The sequence below is a fragment of the Pleurodeles waltl genome, chromosome 3_1 (assembly GCF_031143425.1).
Source record: "Pleurodeles waltl isolate 20211129_DDA chromosome 3_1, aPleWal1.hap1.20221129, whole genome shotgun sequence".
Taxonomy (NCBI): domain Eukaryota; kingdom Metazoa; phylum Chordata; class Amphibia; order Caudata; family Salamandridae; genus Pleurodeles; species Pleurodeles waltl.
Genome location: NC_090440.1, coordinates 1,253,895,806 through 1,253,917,191, shown reverse-complemented (window position 1 = coordinate 1,253,917,191; position 21,386 = coordinate 1,253,895,806).

Sequence of the window (21,386 nt, the reverse complement as noted above, 5' to 3'; positions counted from 1 at the left end):
CTTTTTGGGTGACTATCTGTAAGAGCAAACTCCACAGAAGCATTGACATTCCCTGTTGCTGTGGGAGGTTCTGTGCTCTACCCTGTGTACAACCCCAGTGTGTTTGTCCCATTAGTAATCAGTTTCCTGTTTGTTCACACAAGGGTTGCTCTGCTTTTACTTTCCTGTGCCTGTCCATGGCTGTCCTTTCCCGTGTATGCCTTTAGCTGTTCTTCTGCCCCAGTACACTACCTCTTTGGGATATTGTGTGACCTCAAGGGGTGTCCCAACCAGAGTCCTGATCAGACCCACCCAAAACCGGGACAGCTTCATGTAAAGGGTGAGCCCATGTACATTTCATGTCATAACTTTGAGTGGGTGGGTAGTGTGGGGTGTAGAGAGGACCTCTGTTGGGGGAGTAACTGTAAGACCTCTGGCTGTATAGGCATAGAAGAGCTGAATGGATGTCGGCTTTGAGAGTTAGCAGGGGGTATAAGAGGCACCCCCAAAGTATACGTTAGGTGGATTTGGTGTTTCAGGACCGTGGGGGGTGGTAAGGGAGCCAGGTGAGCCCGATTAATAAGGATGGGGAAAGAGAACGAGCTAATAGTAACATAGGAGTAAGCACAACAATAAACATTATAGAACCTTATAAAACATTAAAACATTATTAATCACAGTGGCATGCAGCAAACACTGGTTTGATCCCCGAGCAAGCAGCAGGGTACCTCTAGACATCAACCATGTGTGTAATTTCCTCACAAACGTCTATAGTCCTAAGTGGGGTATGTAACATTGAGCTTGCCTCAAATGGCTAGCTATAGCTCTTAAGGAGATTAGCCACAGTGATAGATATGGGTCTCCTTTTAGTCTAGAGCAGTACCAACAGAGGTCTCGGTTAGGTGGTCCTATCTAGGAGATAAATATGAGATAACTTTGCCGGCTCAGTACAGTGATCACTCAACATTAGTGTAACTTGTGGGTAGCTTTAGCCACAGCAGCTTAGTTACTAAGAATGTCTCGTATGTGTATAGGCGGCTTATATTTATACACCCCCAGGCAAGATGGATGCATGGATGAACTTAGCGTGCAAACAGCAGAAAGGCAGTACAGGTTTCAAGCATCTCGGCAGACTCGAAATGTCAGACATCAAGTGTAAAATATATAAAATTAAGAAGGAGGGGTCTGTGAGCTTTAGAGTATGTATCTTAGTACTTATACGTTTTCTGAGATATTTTACCAGGATACAGACCGAACTCATTGATGTGCGCGGAAATTCAGGGAAGCCTGTAGTGGAGAGTTTCTGCCTCAGTTGGAGGGCAGGCCAGGTTTCAGAGGGGAATGCTATTTGTCCATTCTTGCGACTATGTGAGGTTAGCCACTGCCAATAGAGCCCGATCCATGTTGTCTTTAGAATGTGAGAATTTTCTGTGATCTCTTCCCGTATGATAAGAGTCATGTGTGTTTTGTCTGTGGATCTCCCGGAGAGCAGGGTTAAGCAGATTTAACAGGGAAGTTGCAGTAGGAGGTGTCAGGCTTGCCACTGATTCTGTGTCCAAATGTTGATTCAGGATATTGTCCAAAAAAGACATAGGTCTTCCTGGTCAAAAAAAGTATCTTGATTTGCCTTGACTGGTGATCCACATCCATGTGGGTTCAAATAGGCCGTATTTATGTCTAGCTGGCAGAGCTGAGGATGGAGAAATAGGAATGCTTTGCATTGATCAATGGTCTCTTTGGAGAAGTCTGTCATAATGCGTATCTCATGCCCTTCAAAACGGTATAGACCTTGAGACCGGGCAGCAGTAAGGAGCTGACGCACCTGTTAAAGTCGTAAGAAGCAGGCAATGATAGGACGGGGCCTTCTTGCTCCTTCTGGATGCGTCGGGCCCATGCAGTGTGCTTGTTGGAACTCCAAAGGGGTGTGGTTGAACGCGAGTCCCATGATCTCCAGAAGGGCCTGGCGAAGAAACGTTTGCAACACTTGTGTGCCCCATTTGCTCCAGAAATTTTAAAAAATGGGCGTTGTTCCTTCGACTCCTATCCTCTAAGTCTGTCACTTTGCTATAAAAGAAGAGAAGTTCCTGGGCGCTATCTGGCATCACATTGAGGAGGTCTTCAACTGATGCGACTCGCTGTTCTAGCCCCTGAACTCTGTTCTGGAATCCTGCAATGTCCTGGCGTATGGATTTGGTCTCTGCCGCTGGGGCAGAGATGCTAGTGTCCAGTCACTCTAGTCTGCGGCCCACAGCTGGTATTTCCAGAAGGCTTTGCTCCATAGTTGGGTCCTGTGTCATGTCGGAGGGGGCTAGGGTATATCCTGGCAGCAGCGTTCCTGTTGCAGCCATGGCATGAGGCTGCTGTAGCGCTTCAGAAAATAGAAGTTGTCACGTGGGTCTACAAGCGGATTTGCTGTGAGGTTTTCCAGAAGGCATCTCGCAACTGGCCACCAATGTCCCAACCGTACCTCCCATGATGACGGTATTGTAATTGCTATTGAAACGCCTGTAGGTAGTTGTGAGGCCTGGGGTAGGTTTAGTCATCCCACTCCTACCAGAATGTAGTCCTTGTCTTGCAGAGGCTGGTTGCTGCCGTGCTGTTCTATGGCATCACAATCAAACCCCACGTCCAGGGGTTTTAGCATCGATGGTGCCTGATTTCAGAAACCTGGAACGGTGGTGGTGCCTTGGTGAAGCGTGCTCCTGACTTCTAATCACTTTGCTTCCAGTCTCTCACCTAAACTTCAGGTTTCCTTGTGTGGCAGGGGAGATGGTGGTGATGGGGGCTTAGGAACCTAGGTGAGGCTGAAGTCTGTTGCCAGGCCCTTTGCGTGGTCAGGCAGTGATTCTAGGGCAAGCCCCTCTCATTCTCTTCCGTCCTCCCGGTCTGCACGCAGAGCTCCCATTTTAAGCAGCCATCTTGAGCAGCAGCCAGACCACGCCCTAAGGTATCCACTTTTTAAATCAGATAGGCACTCATGAAGTGGCCCTTTCCTGCAGAGAATGACAACTACACCATAAGCTGGCAGACATCGACTTCTAAGACTTCCTCAAGCTCAAAGTGATTTTGTCTTAATTTGATTGCCACAAAGAAGATCCCTTACTTCTCAAGATCTTACGCCCCTTTATTAAAAACAGACACCAATCCTCCAAATTCTACGACCTGCTAAAACTGAATTCTACCCACCTGAATTTGAAACTCTCAAAGAAACCAAATTTCCTAGGGACTATATCCCCAGACACCTGGCAGATAATATGGAAATCAGTTGTAACTCATATAATTACCCCCCTCTCACGCAAACAAAATACTGATTCCTACATAGGACATTCAGGACCCCCCACACAACGTCATAAGATGTCCCTTAGGGAAGACACAACATGTTGCAACTGAGATTAAGCCACTGCCATTCTCCCCCATTTACTTTTTTATTGTAACACTGTCTTTCCTTTCTGGGAGAGCATATTTTATTTTATTCCTACTCTACTTGGGGTTCATCTAAAAAGGGACTTTCTTTCCCTAATTTAGGGTATCTTGGATCAACAACGTAAGTCACATAATAATAGTCTACTGGTAGGCATATATTATCTACAGCCTGTAAGTCGGTCCTCCCCAACTGGAAAAACACAGCTGTTCCCTCATTTTGATGATGGCTGAACTGGATTACTTACTGACAGGGGCCTGAAAATATCACACTTCAAAACTCTCCATGGAGACCAGAGAACAGGTCTGTTTGTAAGACACTCAAGAACTACTTTGCCACTACCAAACCTCCTTGAGCCCCCTAACAAATCATAACATATAATTACATTATAAAATGACCTTATAACCAATACCTACACTAAACCCACTTCTTTTTTTAATTAATTTTTTTTTTTGTCCTCATTCATTCCCAACTCTGAATCACCTCTTTATCCTTACACCATCCTCACCCTCTCAAAAAGAGAAAGGCCCAAGCCAGGGGACACCGTTATAACTCCCATACAATCTCGTACTTAAAGAAGGATAAAGCCTCTATCAAACAGGTGAGCTTGGCGAGCGGTGTGTAATCATTGGACATCAATGAACATCTCGAAAGAAAGAAGAAAGAAAAAAAACTCATTATTATGTGGTAAAGAAGAACATAGAAAAGAAAAAAGGAGGATTCTCAAATAGTTTCCCTCCAGTTTAGTAAGAGCGCCCAAAAGGGCCGCCCTTGTCCTCCTAGCACTTCGTGAGTTCAAGTCCAAGACCAAAGTTCAAAGAACCACATTAAGCCACTCAGAGTGTGCCGGAGGGGAACCCGGCATCCATTTTTCACAAATTTTCCTTCTACCCAACAAGATTACATAAAACAGAAATGTAAGTTTTACATTATTCATACTACTCCTTACTCCCTCCTCCTGTGGCTGCCCAAATATTATCAAAGGAAGAGATGCTGTAATTTCCCAACCCAGTATAACTGACACTGTGTTACATACTTCCTCCCAGAATAAGTGGATACCAGGGCAATCCCAAAACATATGAACATCCGTTGCTCCTTCACAACCACACTTTAAACATTTGATCACCTCTCCTTTTTTTATTTTGGACATCTTATCCGGCGAGATGTAGGCTCTATGTAGAGTATAAAGGTAATTTTTCCTCAGTGAAGCTGGTTTCACTACTTCATAGAGAGTCAACATAGACGTCTTCAACCATCCGCAAACTTTTTCCCTAGGCATAAAATTGCCCCAGAGATCTATGGGCAATATACAATTCCCGTCTAGTATTTCCACAATTTCCCAATACCAAGCTGCATGCTTCTTTGAAGTAGAAGAGAGCTCCAGAAGAGAATCCTCCATCACGTTAACTACACCCAGACCCCCCTTAACTCCCCATGCCCATTCCTTTATCTGCAAGAATGTCAATCTAGACAGGGATCCACCCATTGTCTCTGTCAGCTCTTCCCATGAAAGCAAAGATCCATCCTGAGAAAGATCCCCCCAAAATTCTACCCCGCCTTTTTGAGTGGTAGTGCTAAGACATCTTCAAGACAATCTGGAGTGCCCGGAGAGTCCCAGATAGGCGCATTATATCTATAATAGGTAGCTTTAACTAGTTGTCTCAACTGATACCAACACTTCGCAAGCCATTGTAAAACTTTCAGCTTAACCTTTTTGAAAAACTTGGGATCACAAAATTTGAGAAAAAAATGTCTTGAGGCCCCTTTAACAGATGAGTCCATAGCCTTATACATGACACCAATTGCTGAAGCATCTGGACACGAAAATAGCATCCTTGAGTTCTTAAGTAGAGAAGCCCAAGCATAGTATGTCAAATCTGGCAGTGTCAGACCTCCCTTTTCCCTTCTTCTACGTAATTTCTTCCAAGATATCCCTGGCCCCTTTGATCTCCAAATAAAAACATTTATCGCCTGCTGCATTTTATCCAGGTACCCTTTATGCATTATAAGAGGGATAGCTGAGAACAAAAAGTTCCACTTAGGCAAAATAAACATTTTAACCAAGTTAACTCTCCCAAGTATAGTCAATGGGAGGTGTGCCCATTTCTGCAACATGCCCTTGCATTCTGCTAACAACTTTCGTAAGTTCCTTTCAACTAAATACTTAAGATCATGAGTCACTAATATACCTAAGTACCTTACTTCCTGATTGCCCAGTATCGACCCTACCTCCAAATTCCATGACATAGTTTCAGTTTTTTCCACATTAACCCGGTATCCAGATATACTTCCAAATTGCTCAGCCAATTTTATAACTGTAGGAAGAGCTATCAATAAATCATTTGTGTATACCAAAAGATCATCTGCATATAGAGATACCTTTTTTCCCAACCATTACAACAAAAGGGAGAGATAAGTATGTTCTGCCTAATCTTTCTGGCAAATGGTTTGATATACAAGTTAAACAGAACAGGCGACAACGGACAACCCTGTCTAGTACCTCCAGTAATTGCAATAGACTGTGTAAGGTTCCCATTTACCAGAACCTTAGTGAAAGGAGCTCTATACATCTGATCAATAACCCTACAAAACTTGCTCCCTAAATTTGCCCGCCTTAAAATTGATTTTAAATAATTCCAGTTTACCTGATCAAACGTTTTCATTGCATCCATATTGATAATTGCCAAAGGGGACCCAAAGGATGTAGCCAAATCTATCGCCCCAATCAAATCAAATATCAGCTCATGCAAATATCTTCCTTTAGAGAAGCCTTTCTGATCAGGATGGACCAGATTATTCACTATCTTGCTCAGCCTATCAGCTAATATTTTAGCAAATAATTTATAATCGCTATTCAACAGCGATGTAGGCCTGTACAAGGCACATTTTACAGGATTTTTATCTGTTTTCAGAATTGATGTAATAATAGCCTAATTCCACGAAACGGGTATGCTACATTCATCTCTAGAATTCTCCCAAACAATTCAGTTAGCACTGGAATAATCGTGTCCCATAGTGCCTTATATAATTCCACTGGAATTCCATCCGGGTCGGGGGCCTTCCCACTCTTACTACTGTTCAAATCTCTCCTGATTTCTTCTGGTGTTATTGGAGCATTCAGTGCTACCTGTTCCTGCTGTGAAATACATAACATCTCCCTCTCCAACTCCTCTGTATACAGCTGTGCAAAAAAGTTCCGAAAGGCCAATTCAATGGTGTTACTATTCGTTGCTTTTTCCCCTAACTGATCCATTTCAATTTCCTTAATATAATTCCTAACTTGGTCTACTTTGCACTTCCAAGCTAATAACTTCCCTGCATTTTCCCCATACTCAAAATAAGCCAATTTACTTGCCTCCCATTTTTTATAATTCTACCTTGAAATACATTCTCCAACTGTTGTCTCAAGCCATCCAAACTAGCCCTCAAAACCCCTATCTCACCCGTTTCCCCAGTCTCCATCAACTCTACCTTTTTCTTCAACATTTCTTCTTTTAGAGATTTTATTTCATTTCTAAACAACTTATGCTTATAATGTGAGATACTCATTATCCTCCCCCTTATAACTGCCTTGAAAGTGTCCCACACGACCGACATCGAAGCAGACCCTGCATTAACATAAAAAAAAACCTCTGATTCCTTGCGTAATTGCATTACAACTTCCTGATCTAATAGTAAGGAGCGATCAATAGTCCATCTATTACTGGTTATCCTCTGTAAAACAGTTATATCTAATACAATCACTGCATGGTCAGACAAGTGAGACGGCAAATATACTACCTCCTCCACAGCTTCCCTCAATCGTATATCTAGCAAAAAGTAATCAATTCGGGAGGCGTGTCTATATTTTTTGTTAAAAAAAGAGAAATCCCTTTTATTTCCAACTCTCTGTCTCCATATGTCACACAAACCAAATTCTTTCATCATCCTCCTTAAATATTGTTGAGACTTTGGAGTACCTAAAGACTTGAAGTTATCCGTCCTATCCAGCTTATTATCTAACACAACGTCAAAATCTCCCATTATGATAACCTGGTCTGAAAATTTAAGAAGCTGGGAGAAAAGCCGTCTAAGAGGATCTGAATCATCACAGTTAGGGCCATAGTACCCAACCAAAACAAAGTTTCTGCCATTAAGTTGTACTTTGACTATAGCCCAGTGCCCTGCTGAGTCTGATCTTACGTTCCAATATTACTATATTTGCTTGTTGTAACCGTTTGAACAAAATAACAACACCTTTGGTATGAAAGTTATGCTCAGTACACATACACCTTTGGACCCACCTCTGCATCTTAAATAACTTCATACACTCAACTTTTGCTAAGTGGGTCTCTTCCAAAACCAAAATTTGTGCTGTTGAATCTCGCAAATACAACAATATTCTGTCTCTTCTTCCTCTAGTTCTCAAACCATTAACATTCCAAGACAGAATTTGCAATAGGAGTCCCCTTGCCCCCTGACCTCTCCCCTTACTAGCTATCTCTCAAATACTGTACAAAAAGTAACCGGGGTGAACAAGGCTCTTTTTTTCCCCCCTCCCCAATTCTCCCTACCCAACCTCCTCACGCCCCCCCCCATCCCTCCCATGGAGAACCCACCCAATATAGAGACTGATGTTGGTCCCATTTTTAGATCGCCCCTATGTTCCTGGGTGAACTTAGATAAACAAAAGAAACCAAACCTCACTAATGTACGGTCTGCCCGCTCCTAGTAACTGCCAGTCGTTCATCCCCTTCGTGTGTATCCCTAATGTTGTGCGTTTTGTTATTATAAATTACTCGGAGAAATGCTGGGAATTTCAACTGTACTAAAGCCCCCAAACTCTTAAATTCCTCCAAGCGATTTCCCAAATCCCACTGCCTGTCCATGGTAGATCTAGACAGGTTGGACCTAATCTCAAATATAACATCATTTACTCTTAAGGTTTTTTGTTTTAACGCTCTAGACAGAATCTTCTCTTTCAACTCATAAGTTAAAGAATTTCTGAAGATTCTTCGAGGTTTACTACTGTTCATTTGCCTCTTGAAAGGGTCCCAATGAACTCTCTGAATGTCCTTTCCAATCTCTTCATTACTCTCCTCAAGCCCAACTGCAGATTTAATGAGGGAGACCACATAGGATTTTAAATCGCTCCCTTCCACATCTTCCAGTACTTTCAAAAGTCTTAAGTCTTATTCCTTTGTGAATAATTCTCCAGTTGCTCTAGCCTGTTTTGTAACACCTGCTCTTTCCCTTTTAACACCTGAATCTCTTCAACTCAGTTCCTCCTTCATACCACCCATAGCATCTTCAAGAGCCTGAGTTCTCTCCGTCAAACCATCAATCTTTCTTTCCAATACCACGCAAGCTTCCCTTATCTCCCCTTGATTTATTTCCAAGTTTGCAAAACCTTTTTTTACATAGTCTGAGATGGAGAGTATCACTGCCTCAAGCGAAGAACATTGAGACAAAGTAGGGGCATCAGAGACTAAAGGGGCAGCCACTTCTGATGGTATTGGGTGATCTTGTAACCAAGAGACCGTAGGAATTGAACTTAGCACTTGTGGGGAGGAAGGCTGTTTCCTACCAGTCTGCGCGAGGGGAGATGCCTTTCCCAACATATGACCCTTCTTATAACATCCATTAGCTTGAGAGGACAGAGGCACATTATTTTGAACAGTTCCCCTGACATCACCAAAAGAGTCAGTAAACTGTAAATCCAAGGCCTCCATTGCCGCTTTGTTCTGAGTCTTTGCCTGTCCAGGCACAAGCTTAACTACCTCAGGCCTTACCCTAAAATATGACCTCAGGGAAGGTGTGAGCTTACTTCTCCCTTTAAGCTTACTTTCCCCTCCCTTCCTTGAGGTACTCTTTCTTCCCTCAGATATTTTTTTAGCAGCGTTTTTCCCCCTGCCTAAACCTCCCTTGTCCTCAACATCAGAATGGGCTTTATCAAACAATTGCTGGCCCAAACCTCCTGCACTCGTAGATCCGGGCGAGAGGGTGCCACAGCCCCCCCCACTCTGTTTTACCACTCCTCCAACTGCCCCGGCCTCTATTTCACCTGCTGCTCCAGAGACGCTCCGGACCAGAGCCCCTGGTTTCACCTTCTTCCCCAAGGCGGCGTCGCTAATACTGCTGCTGCTGCTATTCCCCCGGAGGGGAATACGCGCTACTCCTCTGCGCGTCCGACGCAGCTCCAGCGCTGCATACCATCAATGTACAGCCCCAGCTGCCTTCCTCCTTTCTTCCGTATGTCGCGGTCCGCACCTCTGCGGAATAGTCGTGCCTCCTGGCAGCACCGACCCTTTGCCGTCACCCAGGAACCGGAAGTCGTCCTAGCGCGCTGCTATGACGATGCAGCCCTCCATGTTCCCCCCCTAAGATGGATCCACTGATCCCACTTCTTACCTATTGCCAGACTGTCACCCTCTGAAAGTTATGTATCTTAAAATGTATGTACTCTGTAAACATGTATTTCACTATGTATTTTGCCATACCTGAATATAGGCTGGTCATGCCCACTACTGCAATTTCCTTGAGCCTGCTGCTTCTTAAGTTCTATCTCACACCCAGTTTCATTTTTTATTTTATGGTTTACTTTTCTTCTGCTGCCTTTACAAGCTGCAGCCTCCTAACCAATCTTGTACAAGAGAATTTCTCATCGCACCCGTATACCTCGACATGTATGTACATGGCTGCTTCTTTTTTGCTCCCTTTGCAAAATATTCAATAACAACTTTTGAAATAAAAAAGTCGGATATAGGAAAACAGTCCCTGTAAAAAAGCGTGTAAGACAAGCCTGTGTTTTAGCACCCTTGCTTTTAAGTCCATTTTTTAAAACAATTTGGTAGATTACTTAATCGAAACCCCACTGGATGTCCCTAAAACTACTGGCTGCAAGTCCAGATTCTTCTCTCCTTGAAGCTGTGAGAGTTCTTTTGACTTTTGACTAGAACCGAAAATTCAATGTACAAATTATTGGAAAGCTTTGTGGATAATCATAAGAAGAAGGCCTTAAATATTAATTGTAAAAATGGTCATGCCACTGAAGCCATCCCAGAGTTTGAAGAGGAATCTAATGGTGTATGGAAATCAAATTGAGTCGTAAAGCATTATCATTATTAAGGTATACATTGTACCAAGCAGCTTCAGAGTAGGAACAAATGTTGAAAATTACCATTGATATCTTACATTTAGACAAAAGATGGGCTCTTAAAGTATTAGTAAAAACAAAAAGCAGTATCTCCTTCAATCTATGGGGCAGAGCTAATGGAGTATGATAACTTACACGTGTTACAAGTACTCAAAAATACTTTCTTCAGAACCTTCTTAACACTTGGACGAGGTGTTGGTTTTATATCCTGAACTTGGTTTTACTATGAATTCTGAGCTGGCTAAAATCAAACAAGTACCCTGTTGGATCAAGCTGCTTAGAAATTCCACATATTTAAAATTAGTACGGGAAGAGGAAAGTTATGGTAGATTGGGGAAAGTAATTGGTTTGTACACGTACCAAAGTTATTAACTGATCTGCAATTGGAGTCTCCATTGCATGACCCAAGTGAAGTAGACCCTGATAAATCTGAAACTGTAGAAGAACATTATCATTTGTGAAGTGAGAGTCTAGGCTTTCCAAAATAACAGCATATTAGCAGCCTATCCGGATCATAAGACAAAAATGGGGGTTCAAGTGGTATTTGAATGGGAGTTTCCCATACCAAAGAACATGTAATGAGATGTGCAGTGCTTATTAAGGATTGTGAACTCCGTGACTGGTTGCTTGGGGAGAAAGACAGCATTATGTATATTTTGTTATTTTGTCCAAAGTTTGTAAGGGCTTATAGAAATTGGCCTTTTTTCCCTATTTAGGACTAATGGAATATATTCAATGAGAAATGCTTTAGCACTTTGTCATGGGACAAATGAAGACGTCATTTTTATATTTGTAGCTTCTCATCTGTGGGCTACATGTCTTCTAGTCAGGAATATGGATGTAGTGGGAAATAATCATTAAAATACAGTTGCTGTTAAATGATAGCTGACAGAGGCCATATCAAACTGAATAATAGTGGCTATATTCTTATTGGAACCTTTTGGATATTATCATGCTTTTTGAATCAGTATAAGCAATAGCACTTTATTGTGCTGCTTGCACATTTGATTGGTGTCTGAAGCACGTCTTCTTTTAATTGTGTGTTATGTAAGACCCTTTTGCTAGGTATTTTAGATAGGAATAATTATTGTGTTTTATCTGTATTTTAATGATAATGTGATGAGAGAATATGTTTTTTTTTGTCAAGCTGCCATATTTTGATGGAACTGGCCTGAACACAATGGAAATCAACACACCATGCTATTTTGCAAAGATACAATTTTTTTTTTTTTTGTGTTGTATTAGATTTGTTTGTGTTTTAAAAGCTGAGACATTTTAGATGCTGTCCTTTGTACACATAAAGCAGAATTTGTTGCCCTTGCGTTTGTATATTAGCACAGGCAAGTGCTCTCCTACTTTACCACTATAAACTAAGGGTCAATTAATTATTGGATGATTATTGTGAGTTCTCTATTTTTATGTAAATAGTTCTTCTGGTGTGATTTTAATTAATATTGGAAAGGCATTCTGTTTTAAATGTAAGGCAACTTGTTGAAACAAAAAAGATTAATTCGACTGAGTGGCAATAATCATAGCCACACAAGTGGAATAGTGTTTTTATTGGGAGAAGTGGAGAATACTGGGTGGTAGGAATTTTGTTGATCCATGCAGATTCCAGATGTTTTGGTTCAGAAATGTGAGAAACGTGCCATTTAAGTCAAAGTGTGAGGTTTTCAGGGAATTATGGGTAAAATTATATGACTGGATTCATGGAATGTAGTTGTAGCTGGTCTTACCTCTGTATCTAGCGTTCAGAAATCCCTGGGTTTGGTAGGCTTTCCTGGCCAGCCATGCATCGGTCTGGAAAAATCACATTTTGCAAACTGCACTCTGAATTAATCAATCAATAATACTTTATTTAGCTACAAAGAGTCATAAAAGTGCATATTAAAAACAACAAATACATCATTATAAGAGCCACAGTCACACCGCAGATAAAAATAATAATAATACAAATATTAAAAAGTAATATTCATGACTGCGCATAAAAGGATAAAAGAAACGATATACTCAATATCTCAGCATCTCATTCGGGTCCACATGGGACTTGTAATGAAATTGATTACGGCATAACACAGCTCTAGGCTCCCTAGGCACTGTGACTAAGCAAAGGTCATCTTATGGGATCTAATATTAGATTCTCACAGGTTTGGGAGCAGAAGCAGCCTCCTTTATATAATATACAGTGGATAAAATAGAATAAAGTGCAATATGCTTTGTGCTGAGCTGTCATCACAGGGGCACAGGGACAAAAGATGGAAACCACAGCTCTCGGGTATGATGATCCACCAGGAAGTGAAGTAAATTGAAACAAAACCTAGTTAGTAAAAATATGTGTCACAAGTTAGAAATTAGGTGAATGTACAGTGCTGGCAAAAATCTCATATTTAGTTTTCAAGAGATGGATCCACCAGCCCTAGTATCTGAATTTGCCAGGTGCAAAAATTGAGTATGCCTATAAAACAATTATTTGAAGGTAGAGGAAATAAGGTGCACAGAGTCCTGTGGGTGGAGAAAGAGTTCTGGCAACCCTAGGTCCTCAACACTTTGTCTTACATAGGCATAAGACAGCTAAGGGACATCTAATTCATTATTAAGGGTGGGATCGCTTTGCAGAAGTGTTCTTCAGGCTTCCTCTATATTCTAAGCCACAATAATAAGGGGTGCAGTCTAAGATGATGTTCTATGAAACCGAGACCCACTTCTTTATGAGAGAAACTTGTGGATACTGATTGTGGGACAGGGAAGAGACTGTTTTCCACTTTTTGTATTGAAGTGCTTTTAATATAGCCCAACACGCCTGCTCCAAAGGTACCAATAGAAAGACAGTTACTTTTAAAGATGTGGACTTACTCTTTCGCAGGATTTTGTACTAGACCTTTAGCAAATCGAAAAATGGCATCAACAGATTTTCTGAATTGTAAAACTCTAATATTTAGTAAACACTTCTAATTGAGAGCTAAATCAAAAGGGATTCCCAAGTAAGAAAAATCTCTGCTCCAAAAAGCCTAAATTTCTGAGTTATAGAGAGCCTAGGGCCACATTTCATTACAAATGATCCTGCTGAATTTGTCTTTAGCCCCCATTCAACAATGAATGTGTTAAAAGAACCTAGATGTATATGTAACCCACTGGCTGTTCTAGCTATGAGTCCCGCATTGTCTGCGTACAATAGTACTGGTACCAAGGGAGAGCCAAACATGGGCAAGTCCTGCATCTAGGACCCAAAAACTCTTCAAGGCCATTAATATATAATAAAAAGAGGAAGGGAGCCAATACACAACCTTGATGGATCCCTACTACAGAACTGATTTTAGCCTCCTCACTATAGCGGATCCTTGCTGAAGTATGTACTTGTAGCCTGTGAAGTAAATCAACAATGGCTCTGTCTATTCCCATTTCTTCTCTGATGCCCCAGGCTTTGGGCCGGTAAACGGTATCAAAAGTATACATTAGGTCCAAAATGGGCAAGTGTATGCTGCCTTTTTTTGCCTTACCAATTTTACGTGATGAGATAGAAGTTAAGGCTCTATTACACCATGCCCAGCCCTGGTTGGAACCCAAACTGTGTGCCAGAAAGACCCCTCTTTTCAATGAATCAGGCTTCCAGTTTAGACAATATAATCCTAACAAATATTTGAATAGTGCTATCTAGTAACAAGATGGGAAAGTAGCAGAACAATAGATTTTTGTCCCCTTTTTTAAATTTCAGGATAATTATTGCTTCTTGTTAGGATAGGACTAATGGGCCAACAATCAGTCATCTTAAAACATTATTAAGTAACGGGCCCCAGACTTGAGGGAACTTCTTAAATAAATTTGATGGAATTCCATCTGGACCTGGGGTTTTGTCTGCAGGGCAGCTTTCAATGATTGAGATGACACCTGTTACATCAATTGAATTACTCAGGACAATTGCAGTCTGTATATCATAATGGATTTCATCCCCTGCTGCATTTAGCTGGTTAGGGCCACGAAGAGTGAAAATCTTGGAGAAATGTGCCACTTAAGCGTCCGCAAGAATAATTGCATCTATCTGTGGCCTGTCATGACTTGAGAAAATGGAACAATTTGCAACTTTCCAAAAGGCATGTAGATTCTTCAGGCTGCTTGCAGCTTCAAAGTCTTCTCACATCTTAGTCCTAATTTCGGCCTTTCTAGGTGTGATCTTTGTTTAAAAGCTTTCCTAGCCTTTGCTTTTTCAGGTCTGTCCCAGAGTTCCTTCCAAAGTGCCATTTTAAGACTTTTATGGGCTTTAGAGGAGGTTTAGATAAACCAACTTAGGCTGATTCAGTCTACAGGTTTGTTCTTGGTGAGTTTTGCTGCCATACACAAACAAAGAGAGGTGCATGCCTGAATTTTGTCACTAGGATGCCCTCATGGTATAAAGCAGTGTTGATTAATGCCTGGTTGTCTGTTACTAAGTCCGTCATAAATAGCTCCTTATCAACATGGTTCCAATTAATGAGCAAGAACCTTCTCTTTTTAGATCCCTGTTCCTTTTAGATTCAAGTTTATTTTGTGTGGCTATAGCACCTTTATTCATGAGGTCCTTTAGTTAACACAAAGTAAGAGGATTATGGTCACTTTTGCTGCTTGTGTCAACCTCAAGTTAGTGAAAAATAGGTACTAACATCATGCAAAATAGCAGATGGCCAATTATAGTGCAAGAGCCTGTACTAACAAGTGTTGGAGGTGGACCATTTTCAGAGAGAATGTAGTCCTGGGTAAAAACAGATTTTTAGAAAAGACTATTCTATTCAAGGCATCTCCATAAGGAGTGTGTCTAAAGTGTGTTACTGGCATACTTGAGTTGTCCCAGAGACTGCAGGTCATCACGATTATTGGGTCACATGTACAGATATTAAAGTCTCTATCCATATTTTTAAATGGTTCCTTATTTTGCCCACTCTCCACTTGGTATAAATGGTTCTCTAGTACATCCTATGTCTTAGAGGAATCATAAATATTATTATAAAAGTTCATTAGTAGCAGGTCAATAGATTTCAGTAGCTTAAAATGTAACATTTAATAATATGGTGTAGAATACATTTCTGAAATGGTTAGACCAGCACAGTTCACTGAGAAAGAGGTCATCAGACCACCCCTAGCCCTTCCTGAGGCTGATAGAGTAGCAGGACTACTAAAGGGGTAGTAACCATTAATGAACATGGAGGCCCTCATTATGACATTGGCAGTAAATCCCGCTTACCACCATGCCGACTGCCGCCAACAAAACGCCGCTGCGGCGGGTAGCCGCCAAGCAGATTATGACACACACATACCAATCCGTCACTATATAGCCACATACACAAGTCCGCCAGCCCAAAGGTCGGAGATAAACTGGTGGTAGCAAAACCCACACCGTTACATCAACAGAACAACGCCCACAGTATTATGAACCATGAATCAACGCAGCGGACATCCTATGGCGGTAAACCATTGGCTGTACATACCGCCAAGCTCAAAACACACACACTCAAACAAAACTATACCACATTGGACAAGTCAAACTGCACACACCTGGCACTCATACACACCCACACCACTATAGAACACACACCCAGACTACCCACAACCCTTCATAACCAGAAAGAATTGATACCAGAGAGAGACAGCAAGAGCACCCTAACAACCAGAGCCATATAACATCATCACCTTTATACCATCTACGCACTTTACATCACACACCCCAACACATCACCCCACACACCCTCACCCTCACCCCTCCCACTACACCCATGGCACCACAACGACACCCCAGATTCTCTGAGGAGGAGCTAAGGGTCATGGTGGAGGAAATCATCCTGGTAGAGCCAGAGCTACTTGGAGCACAGGTGCATCAGACATCCATTGCTAGGAAGATGGAGCTATGGTGGAGAATCGTGGACAGGGTCAATGCCACGGGACAGCACCCCAGAACAAGGAATGACATCAGGAAGAGGTGGAACGACTTACGGGGGAAGGTGTGTTCCACAGTAGCAAGACATCAACTAGCTGTACAGAGGACTGGCGGTGGACCCCCACCTCCTCCCCCACAACTAACAACATGGGAGGAGCAAGTCTAGGCAATCATGTATCCTGAGGGCCTGGCAGGAGTAGGAGGAGGACTGGACTCTGGTAAGTCAACTCTTTACTACTATGACCCCCCCCACCTGCATGCCATCACAAACTGCTACTCTCACTCCCATCACTGCCCCACCTCCCACATACCCCACCATCACAGCCCACTCATCCCAATACCAAGCTCTGCATGTAACACAAATGCATGGACACCACCCATAGACCTGCATGGACACCTATCACCACTGCATGCACACTGGTGGGAATCACCTATCCCAATAAATAGCTACTCACTCAAAGGCAAATCTGCCAGGGCAACAACAACCATAGAGGGCAACACACCCATGCACATGATGTCACACGCAGAAACAATAACACAGCATTTACATCCCCACAGGTCCCCCAGCCAATGTCACCGGAGAAGAGGGCCAACAACATCCTGCCCCCCCCCCAGAAGAGGCCCACAGTGATGACAGCAGCTCTGCTCGCCTGGATGACCAACCTGTCCCATCAGGGATCTCCAGACAGTCGGTTACCCAGGCACACTCTCACACCACCACAGAGCCACCCCCCTCAGGAAACACCACCAGAGCATCCACCCAGCGGGCCCATACCTCTGTCCCCAGGACTCATCAATTAACAGAGTGTCCACCACTACATGGATCCCAGGCCACCCCACAAACACGGGATGATCAGGCACCTGGGGTCAGTTGCGGTGGGCACACGGTTCAGGGGACAGAGGCACATGACAACAGGGAAGCTGGGAGGACTGTTGTGTGACAGGGGGAGGACAGGCCCAGGGAACCGACTCTTCAGGAGAACATGCGGCTGCAGGACGGACAGTACCTGGGTATCATGGAGGACTTGAAGAACATTAACACCACCCTGGTATCCATTGCAGGGATGCTGGCCAACATGGCCAACACGATGAGGGAGGCAGTGGCACCCCATCGGGCCTCTGCCACTAGCCAAACCGATGAACAGCCCTCCACCTCTGCTGCCGCTAGTGGACAGGAGGCCCCACACAGGAATAACAGTCAACCATCACCCGCTGCAGAAGGAGAACCACTCCACAAATGTTCCCTGCGATCCAGGGGGAAGCCAAAGACTATTGCCAAGACCCCCGCCAGGAAATAAGACTCCTGATTGTCACCCTTGTGTCCCACTCTGTCACCATGTCCACCCTGAACTGCCATTGTTCCCCTTCCTATGCCCCCTTGTACAATGCACCTGGGATACAAATAGACTGGACTCTATCCTGGACTTTCCTCCATCATCACCCCAGCCCATTGCACATCCCCTTCTACCTCTTATATAAACACCCTTTAAAAAATACTTTCAAAAGTATGGAGTTTGTCAAATGATTCAAGTATGTATTAGTTCAACACGGTTTAAACATTGAAAATCAACTGTACATAAATTTGAACATAGGAATGACCTGTAGTTGGCTGCAGTCAACACACCAGGAGCGATAGTGGGGCACACATATCTGCAAATAGAGATGCCAAAGGCTACAGTGAGTGGCCATAGAAATGGGAAAAACAGCCTGCCAGTGATAATGTCAAACACAAAAATGTCAATTAAATGTGAAGTTACACTTTCTTACCTGTGTGTCATTGGAAGTATTGATGAATTATTGCACTTCTGTTGTCCTTATCCTCATCCTCTGCCTCCTCATCTTCACTGTCCACAGGGTCCACTGCTGCCACACGCCTCTCTCCAGCCTCATCCTCCTGCAGAAAAGGCACCTGGTGACGTAAAGCAGGGGTTTGCAACATACAGCATGCCACGATGATCTGGCACACCTTCTTGGGTGAGTAGTACATGGATACACCTGTTAGATGGAGGTAACAAAACCTGGCCTTCAGGAAGCCGAAGGTCCTCTCTATAGTTCTTCTTGTTTTCTCATGTGCCTCATTGTAACATTCCTCTGCCCTTGTCCTGGGATTCCTCACAGGGGTCAGTATCCATGAGAGATTGGGGTAACCAGAGTCACCTGCAAATATTGAGGGACAACTGTTAGCCACTCACCAACTCTTAGGGCCCACACCATACCCATACATCAATACCCACTGGATGGGAACCAGGGCTCCCCTATTAGCCACAAGCTGTGTCTCTGGAGTTGAGCTATCACATATGGTAATGCTGCTATTCCTCAGGATAAAGGCATCATTCACAGACCCAGGATATTTCACATAACGTGGGAGATGTACTGGTCTGCCAGGCACACCATCTGCACATTCATGAATTGAAAGCTCTTTCGATTTCTGAACACCTGTTCATTTCACCAGAGGGGGGACAAATGCTATATGTGTACCATCAATTGCCCCAATCTTGTTTGGGATATGTCCCATTGCATAAAAGTCAGCTTTCACTGTGGCCAAATCCTCCACCTGCGGGCACACGATGTCGCTGCGCATGTGTTTAAACAGGGCAGACAACACTCTGGTCAGTTCGATTGAGGACATTCCTGCTGCCATGCCCACTGTCACTTGGAAGGAGCCATTTTCCAGGAAATGGAGCACTGATTTTACTTGCACAAGAGGGTTGATCACAGCGGGGTGACGGATATCAGATATCAGGTCAGGCTTCAATTGGGCACACAGCTCTGTGACTGTGGCCCTGTCCAGTCTATAGGTGAGGATGATGTGCCTGTCCTCCATTGTTGCCAAGTCCACCAGGGGTCTGTACACGGGGGGATGTCTCCATCTCTTATTCATTCACAGCGGTTGCAATCTATGGGGCAAAATGGTGAGGAGCTGGTTACTATCTCTTATGTCCAACCACTACACTTCAATGCCTGTCGTGATTGTAACAGTATTTTGTTGGAGAGGTCTAAATGGTGCATATGTGTACTGTGACGCAGTTAGGAGCCATGGCCTACCCCACCTTCCCAAAATGGCGTCTGCCTGTCCTGTTTGGAGGGACAGTTGGAAATGAGGTAATTCCGTTGACGTGCGCCATTGCGGGAGGCAGTCGAAAACCACTGTGCAACTTCTCCTTGGTTAACATTGGGCCCTATGGGTTACAGTGGCCAATGGTGATGTACGCCGGAGGTGACAGTATGCACCGCCGCAGACGTGACCGCAATTTTCTATCTGTTTCCTTACTTGCTATCTGACCTTCAACAGGAGAGGACCTACACTGCAAGTGCTGCTGTGACTTGTGTCTGGAACTGACCATGGCTCGTGTCACTGGGGAAAGGGCCCCTGCCTTCACAGCAGCGGAGTCGTAGAGACTGGTGGATGGGGTCCTACCCAAGAACCGAATGCTGTATGGGCCTCCAGACCAACAGGTGAGTACACCGTGAGTATGATGCATGGGGCGTGAATGCATGGAGTGCTGTGTGTGAAGGCCTCAGGTGGGGGGGTTGGTGGATGGGCCCTGGGCAGCGTGCTGCATGTATGATGGGCCATGCTTGTGCTTATCGGGATGGGAAAGGGCATGGCTAGCCATGAGTGTAACAGGCACGACGGTCGGACTATTATCTTTCCCTGTGTCCATTTCCCTGCAGGTCAGCACCCATCAGAAAAAGAGCATATGGCGTGCCATCACCAAGGATGTGCGGACCCTGGGGGTCTACGGCAGGCGGAGCGCCCACTGTCGTAAACGGAGGGAAGACCTGAGACGCTGGCCATGGAAGACAGCGGAGGCCCAGCTGGGGATGTGGCCTCACAGCGAGGAAGGGATGCCTGTCGAACCCTCACCCCCCTGATGGCCCGCATACTGGCGGTGGTCTATACGGAGCTGGATGGGCGCTTGTGGGCATCACAGCAGCCACATGGGGGTGACTACAGTGCCCCAATATACAACTTTGCATGGTGGGGTGGTATCCGGGTGGGGGGTGTGCGCCTGTGGGTGCCCCTAGGCCAGGTCTGACATTGCAGCGTAGGTCCCATGTTGGCAAGATTCTGATGTAAAATACTTCCAACCAAGCTAGTAGGCATCCAATAATGGGCAGGGGTCTGTGGGTCTCAGGTATGATGCTAGTGGTGTTAGGTGTCCGTATCCCTGGGCTGGTGACTAGCATTGTGACTGGCAGTGCATTGCATAGTGTGTAGGGCTGTTCCCTGTGTGCGTGTGTCGTGGATGCCAACGCTGGTGTTTTTGCCGCCATTGACCAAGTGTATCCTTTGTCTCACCCCCCCTTTTTGTTTTGTCACCCTATCCTTATGTGCATTAGCATCATCTGGCGGAGGAGCAGAGGCACCGACGATGGAGGGAGCTGCATCCCACAGGGTCCAGGAGGCCGAATCCACCAATGGTGAGGGCACCAGTGGGAAAGAGGGCGAGGGGAGCACCACGAGGAGATAGGAGGGGACAGTACTGACACGGATTCCTCTTCCGATGGAAGCTCCCTAATGGTGGCGGACACCTCTGTGCCCACCCCAGCTACAGCTACAGCCACCATCCCTTTACCAGCCCCGCCCTCCCAGCAGCCCCTCAGCGTGTTTCTCATGCCTTCTCACCCAGGAGGGTGGGCATCTCCTTCGCCCCGGGCACCTCAGGCCTTGCCCGTGTTAGCCCTGCTGCCCTGAGTGAGGAGGCTATTGACCTCCTGTAATCCATCTCTGTTGGGCAGTCAAACATTGTGAATGCCATCCAGGGGCTGGCAGCCCAATTGCAACAGACAAATGCATTCCTGGAGGGCATTCACACTGGCATGATGGCCCAACAGAGATCAATCCAGTCTCTGGCCTCCTCTCTCATGGCAGCCATTATCCCTGTTTCTAGCCTCCCCCCTCCAACTTTCTCTATCCAATCCCATTCCCCTCAACCCCAACCTAT